This window comes from Procambarus clarkii, chromosome 94 (genome assembly GCF_040958095.1).
Source record: "Procambarus clarkii isolate CNS0578487 chromosome 94, FALCON_Pclarkii_2.0, whole genome shotgun sequence".
NCBI lineage: Eukaryota > Metazoa > Arthropoda > Malacostraca > Decapoda > Cambaridae > Procambarus > Procambarus clarkii.
Genome location: NC_091243.1, coordinates 6,002,515 through 6,010,448, shown reverse-complemented (window position 1 = coordinate 6,010,448; position 7,934 = coordinate 6,002,515). Strand labels below are relative to the sequence as shown.

The 7,934-nt window shown below is 52.9% G+C and overlaps 1 long non-coding RNA gene across 1 annotated transcript in view; it reads right to left on the bottom strand.

Annotated features, from left to right (window-relative positions):
* Positions 1–233: 233 nt before the first annotated feature.
* Positions 234–7,934, bottom strand: part of LOC138359920 (uncharacterized) — a 188,468-nt gene continuing 180,767 nt past the window's right edge. The window contains exon 3 of the long non-coding RNA XR_011226147.1: positions 234–343. This is a non-coding gene — a long non-coding RNA (uncharacterized lncRNA). The remainder of the gene's footprint in view (positions 344–7,934) is intronic.

Genomic DNA, 7,934 nt, shown 5'->3' with positions numbered 1-7,934 from the left:
GCTTCGGGTGTCTCAGTGGAACCCTTTATTCCTTGGGTAGGTGGGAACTACAAGGTTTCCGTGGGGCGTTCCTTTCACACCATCGGGGAAGCCGAGGGTATCTTTGGCGAGGATCAAATTAACCTCTTGGGTTGTAGGAGGATCTTGACAACTCTGAAGAGGCATTTGGAGTAACCTAGCGCCCTAGTCTCAAGGCTGGTGGGACTAGCCTGGTCTTAAAGGCTACAGCGAGACTTACCTGCCTCGAAGGAGAGCTGCTCGTAGCCGGTGAAGTGGTCCATGTGCTCCATGGGCGGGGCGGAGGGCACCACCGCCCCCTCCTCACACGCCTCGCTGTCATGACCTGCAGGAGAGAGATGCACACTGTTAGTCTTCGTCGAACTGCAGTTACTGTCGTGTGCCCAGGCTTTCTGGTGTTCTGGATATTGTGTATATTATCAGGCATATATAATCGTGATTATTTTTACTAGTACACAACACCACCCACATAATACCCCCCCACTATCATCCTCGCCGTCACCCACACCACCCCCTACACAGCCACCCACACCGCCACCACCCACACCGCCCCCCACACCGCCACCCACACCAGGACACAAACGTTGTGCCAGTATTCAAACAATGGAACAGAAGACACTAAATTATAGACCAGTGTCCGTGACAAGTATCCCGGGTAAAGTGCTGGAGGAAGTCATCAGGTTAAGAATGATGCAGCAACTGAAGGGAATCAACTCTGATTAGCATGAAATTAGAAAGAAAAAGTCGTACTGACAAAAGTGATGGAGTTTTACGACAAGGTTACTAAAATAAGACAGGAAAATGAAGGCTGGGTACACTATACTTTTATACAAAATTTTTCTAGAAAGTCATTTTTTCTAGAAAAGAACATCGAAAAGAAAATATAAGAACATCGTTTAGACACCTAAATCAGGACTCCTTCAAGACAATCTACACACGTGTGTTCGACCAGTATTGCACCAGCATGGAATTTGCAACTTGTGAAGCATAAAGCTAAAAATTTAAATGTACGAAGGTTTGCCACAAGAATGGTACTAAAGTTAAGAGGATTAAGCTTTGAGAACAGGCAACTGGATCTACAACCTAGCCGTACAGGATAGACAAAAACTAGATATGATCACAACATTCAAGATACTGAGAAGAATAGACAGGATGAACAGGGATAGCCTCTTCACAATGGAGAGGAAGTAGGAGAAGAAGACACAAGTGGAAGCTGTTAGTGTAAGAGAAGAAGGAATGTAAATAAATACTCGTACCTTATTCGGGAGGTCAACAAGTGGAATGCACTGAAAGCAGTTGAGGAAGCCACCTCCATCCAAAACTTTAAACCCAGATTCAACAAAGAATTTAAACGTCAAAATAGACGGGGGCAGACAGAGCTAGATAGACCTCATTCCTCCGTAGACACTAACAGGTAAATATATCACCACCACCCCCACACCACCCACCATCAACACCCCCACCACCAGCCCCCAACACCACCCCCACCAGCCCCCAACACCACTACCACCAGCCCCCAACACCACCACCGCCAGCCCCCAACACCACCACTACCAGCCCCCAACACCCCCACACCACCAGCCTCCAACACCCCCTCCACCAGCCCCCAACACCACCCCCACCCCCAACACGGTCATCAGGTCAACCACTTGCCTCCCTCGCGATAACTAACTCGCATAATTTATACAGGGACCAAAAAGATGAGCTAGTCATTAGGGAGTCGTGGGTGCTATTTCCATATCTACAAGTTCCGGGCGCTTGTGTGAGCAGTGTGTGTGTGTGTGTGTGTGTGTGTGTGTGTGTGTGTGTGTGTGTGTGTGTGTGTGTGTGTGTGTGTGTGTGTGTGTGTGCGTGTGTGTGTGTGCGCGCGCGCGTGTGTGTGTGTGTGTGTGTGTGTGTGTGTGTGTGTGTGTGTGTGTGTGTGTGTGTGTGTGTGTGTGTGTGTGTGTGTGTGTGTGTGTGTGTGTTACACTCAAGTCTTCACACCAACCATTGTTTTACACTTTCATAATCATTTTAAATTTTAACACGAAAAGGAAGCTATATTTTGACGTAATACTATTCTATGTACATATGTAATATTGTACATATGATATATATGTACATACTATATTGTATATTTGATATTTATAATATAAATTGGGACCAGGTTTTTTTTAAATATACACTGAATTATTGGAGCAAGTCAAATAGTCCAAATTAGGCAGTCCCCGTGGCGTAGTGGTAAAACACTCGCCTGGCGTTTCCCGAGCTATGGCCTGGGTTCGTATCTTGGCCGGAGAGGATTGACTGGGCGCCAATCCTTAATTGTAGCCTCTATTCACCAAGCAGTGAATGGGTACCTGGGGCCAGATTCACGAAGCAGTTACACAAGCACTTACGAACCTGTACATCTTTTCTCAATGTTTGGCGGCTGTGTTTCCAATTACTAAACAGTTAATGAGCTCCGAAGCACCAGGAGGCTGTTAATAACAATAACAACAGTTGATTGGCAAGTTTTCATGCTTGTAAACTGTTTAATAAAATGTAACCAAAGCCGTGAGAGATTAAGGAAAGATGTACACGTTCGTAAGTACTTGCGTAACTACTTCGTGAATCTGGCCCCTGGTTGTTAAGCAATTTGGCGGGTCCTATTCCGCGGAAAATTAGGATTAAGGACCTGCCTGAAACGCTATGTGTTAGTGGCTGTACAAGAATGTAACAACTCTTGTATATATATATATATATATATATATATATATATATATATATATATATATATATATATATATATATATATATATAAAATACTGACTGATGTTAATGTTAATTTGTTTTTTGTGAACCCGACGGCCGTTTATTTTCACGACTCAACTCAACCCATCCTCACACTAGGCTGTTTAAAGCAGCGGCCGGCCTCCCCACACGCATTCTTAATTTTATTACATACAGAAATCACAATAACGTGATGCATCAATGAACAAATCCACAAGGGCCGTGACGAGGATTCGAACCTGCGTCTGTTTTTCTTCATAATTTTATCATACTGTGTATTAAAAATTGGTTTGTTCTCATATATAATATTATTATACATCCAAATTCTATGAATAGTTAGGCGTAGGTTAGGTGTTTAGGTTCTGTTGGCGTTGATTTGTATTTGAAGTACGTGGGTGAAGCATTTATAGCGTTGTGGTTCGAACAGTAGACGTGAGCGAAGCACTTGTTCCGGAAGTGTTCGGACGTCATCAGTTGTGCAGCCCCGACCTCGCATACAAAGATCCAAGCTCGTTAATCCAGTCGCCAAACCCCCTGTTTATGAATGAAAAACGGTTTACACACGACTCACAACTGATGACGTCCGAACACTTCCGGAACAAGTGGTTCGTTGACAAGTTTTGTTCGAACCACAACGCTGTAAATGCTTCACCCACGTACTACAAATACAAATAATCGCCAATAGAACCTAAACACCTAACCTAACCAATGCCTAAATATGCACAATGTGCTAATATATAATAATATTTATTTATATTTGAGAAAACTTCTATTTTGAATGAACGTCATGTTAAAATTGTTGAATGCGTCTTGGGGTCGACCGCTGGATGGAATGGCCTTAGTCTGAGGACGGGTTGGGTGTTTAATAGCCTGGTTGACCAGACCACTAACCTTTGACTAGACCTCAGGGACGTCGATTGTCAGTACCACCCAGGTGTACTGTCTCGCCCCCCCCCTGCCCTCCCCAACCCCCCAACCCCCCAACCCCCACCCTTCCATAAACACCCCACCTCAGGTCCCCCCCCCACACAAGCACCCCACCTCAGGTCCTCCCCCACAAGCACCCCCACCTCAGGTCTCCCCCACAAGCACCCCACCTCAGGTCCCCCCCCCCCCAAAAGCACCCCCACCTCAGGTCCCCCCCACAAACACCCCACCTCAGGTCTTCCCCACAAGCACCCCACCTCAGGCCCTCCCCACAAACACCCCAATTCAGGTCTCCCCCACAAGCACCCCACCTCAGGCCCTCCCCACAAACACCCCACCTCAGGTCTCCCCCACAAGCACCCCACCTCAGGCCCTCCCCACAAACACCCCACCTCAGGAGCCCCCCCACAAGCACCCCCACCTCAGGTCCCCCCACAAGCACCCCCACCTCAGGTCCCCCCACAAGCACCCCCACCTCAGGTGCCCCCCACAAGCACCCCACCCCAGGTCGCCCCCACAAACACCCCACCCCAGGTCTCCCCCACAAACACCCCACCCCAGGTTTCCCCCCACAAGCACCCCACCTCAGGTCTCCCCCACAAACACCCCACCCCAGGTCCCCCCCATCTCCCCCCAACCCCCCAAACACCGACAACCTCACAAGTTTGAACATTTTACAACAGCGAGAAAACTTTGCCTCCAACACGTAAATTGTTGAGCTAAAATATGCATGGAGGTGAACTGCTAACAGAGCAGGCACTTAACGGCTGCCTCGAGGAGCAGCAGGAGGAGCAGCAGGAACAGCAGGAACAGCAGGAACAGCAGGAACAGCAGGAACAGCAGGAGCAGCAGCAGCAGCAGCAGGAACAGCAGAAGAAGCAGGAGCAGAAGGACGAGGAGGAATCGTCTCCACCTCACCAAAGGGGGGCTCCACCCCCCGACCTCACCAAAAGGGGGGCTCCACCCCCCGACCTCACCAAGGGGGTCCACCCCCTCCCCCCTCCAGCCTACATAAGGGCAATTCGTAAGACTGACAGAAGCATAACGACCACTTAAGTGCTTTTTATAGCTAGTTACGACCCTTCCTCACGTTTTGTGAGTGCTTGTGTATATGTCCTTTGGTGTGTGTGTGTGTGTGTGTGTGTTCGCGGGTGTTTGTGTGTTTGTGTGTGTGTGTGTTCGCGGGTGTTTGTGTGTTTGTGTGTGTGTGTGTGTGTGTGTGTGTGTGTGTGTGTGTGTGTGTGTTCGCGGGTGTTTGTGTGTTTGTGTGTGTGTGTGTTCGCGGGTGTTTGTGTGTTTGTGTGTGTGTGTGTGTGTGTGTGTGTGTGTGTGTGTTCGCGGGTGTTTGTGTGTTTGTGTGTGTGTGTGTGTGTGTGTGTGTGTGTTCGCGGGTGTTTGTGTGTTTGTGTGTGTGTGTGTGTGTGTGTGTGTGTGTGTGTGTGTGTGTGTGTGTGTGTGTTCGCGGGTGTTTGTGTGTTTGTGTGTGTGTGTGTGTTCGCGGGTGTTTGTGTGTTTGTGTGTGTGTATGTGTGTGTGTTCGCGGGTGTTTGTGTGTGTGCGCGTGTGTGTGTGCGTGTGGGGGGGGGGGGAAGGGGGGTTTGTGTTGTACTTCAGCTCCTCAAACACCGTCTCTCATTCGTTTGCTTTGGCAGGTCCTATATTTCCTAACCTAACCTAACCGAGGACCCTAGAATAGAAAACACGACAGCCTGCCAATTTTGCTTGTCACTATGATTGCCATCCCATGACCACCCCAGCCCCATCACCCCCCATGACCACCCCAGCCCCATCACCCCCACCCCATGACCACCCCAGCCCCATCACCCCCCACCCCATGACCACCCCAGCCCCATCACCCCCCATGACCACCCCAGCCCCATCACCCCCCACCCCATGACCACCCCAGCCCCATCACCCCCACCCCATGACCACCCCAGCCCCATCACCCCCACCCCATGACCACCCCAGCCCCATCACCCCCCATGACCACCCCAGCCCCATCACCCCCCATGACCACCCCAGCCCCATCACCCCCACCCCATGACCACCCCAGCCCCATCACCCCCACCCCATGACCACCCCAGCTCCATCACCCCCACCCCATGACCACCCCAGCCCCATCACCCCCACCCCATGACCACCCCAGCCCCATCACCCTCACTCCATGACCACCCCAGCCCCATCACCCTCACCCCATGACCACCCCAGCCCCATCACCCCCACCCCATGACCACCCCAGCCCCATCACCCTCACCCCATGACCACCCCAGCCCCATCACCCCCACCCCCATGACCACCCCAGCCCCATCACCCCCCACCCCATGACCACCCCAGCCCCATCACCCCCACCCCATGACCACCCCAGCCCCATCACCCCCACCCCATGACCACCCCAGCTCCATCACCCCCCCATGACCACCCCAGCCCCATCACCCCCCACCCCATGACCACCCCAGCCCCATCACCCCCCACCCCATGACCACCCCAGCCCCATCACCCCCCCATGACCACCCCAGCCTCATCACCCCCCACCCCATGACCACCCCAGCCCCATCACCCCCCACCCCATGACCACCCCAGCCCCATCACCCCCACCCCATGACCACCCCAGCCCCATCACCCCTACCCCATGACCACCCCAGCCCCATCACCCCCACCCCATGACCACCCCAGCCCCATCACCCTCCACCCCATGACCACCCCAGCCCCATCACCCTCCACCCCATGACCACCCCAGCTCCATCACCCCCACCCCATGACCACCCCAGCCCCATCACCCCCACCCCATGACCACCCCAGCCCCATCACCCCCACTCCATGACCACCCCAGCCCCATCACCCCCCCATGACCACCCCAGCCCCATCACCCCCACCCCATGACCACCCCAGCCCCATCACCCCCCACCCCATGACCACCCCAGCCCCATCACCCCTACCCCATGACCACCCCAGCCCCATCACCCCCACCCCATGACCACCCCAGCCCCATCACCCCCACCCCATGACCACCCCAGCCCCATCACCCCTACCCCATGACCACCCCAGCCCCATCACCCCCACCCCATGACCACCCCAGCCCCATCACCCCCACCCCATGACCACCCCAGCCCCATCACCCTCACCCCATGACCACCCCAGCCCCATCACCCTCACCCCATGACCACCCCAGCCCCATCACCCTCACCCCATGACCACCCCAGCCCCATCACCCCCACCCCATGACCACCCCAGCCCCATCACCCTCACCCCATGACCACCCCAGCCCCATCACCCTCACCCCATGACCACCCCAGCCCCATCACCCTCACCTCATGACCACCCCAGCCCCATCACCCTCACCCCATGACCACCCCAGCCCCATCACCCCCACCCCATGACCACCCCAGCTCCATCACCCCCACCCCATGACCACCCCAGCCCCATCACCCCCACCCCATGACCACCCCAGCCCCATCACCCCCACCCCATGACCACCCCAGCCCCATCACCCCCCACCCCATGACCACCCCAGCCCCATCACCCCTACCCCATGACCACCCCAGCCCCATCACCCCCCACCCCATGACCACCCCAGCCCCATCACCCCTACCCCATGACCACCCCAGCCCCATCACCCCCACCCCATGACCACCCCAGCCCCATCACCCCCCACCCCATGACCACCCCAGCCCCATCACCCCTACCCCATGACCACCCCAGCCCCATCACCCCCACCATAAACTAACTAAACCTTCCTAGGCCTAATTACTCACTATCTGAGGCCTAATATAGTGCATGTGTGTGTGATGTATTAAGCCTAGGAATCTTTAAGTGTGTTTTTAGCTTCATTTTGTGTGGCTATAAAGTGAATAGTACCAAAATCTACTATCTAATTACTTAGTACGTCCAACTTTGTACTATGGGGCACATGGTTACAAAAACTAGTGTAGAAAGAAGAGGATGGGTTGAATAATAATGACTAAGAACTCTTGTAGATCACTGATGATTGATGATGGTAAATGATGAGTTATAATGATACTTAACGATGAGTAAGGATTGATGATGAATGAGGGCAGGTCGTTATTGATGTATGATGACCGAGGGTGATCAACAATGACTATTGTGATGAGTTCCAGGCGATGATGACAGCCAATCCTTGGATAGTCATGTATAGTAATACTGTCATTCATTATACACCGTCTGCTGTAGAGAGAAATAATGCATGGTATGAATATGCTGTGTATACACACACACAC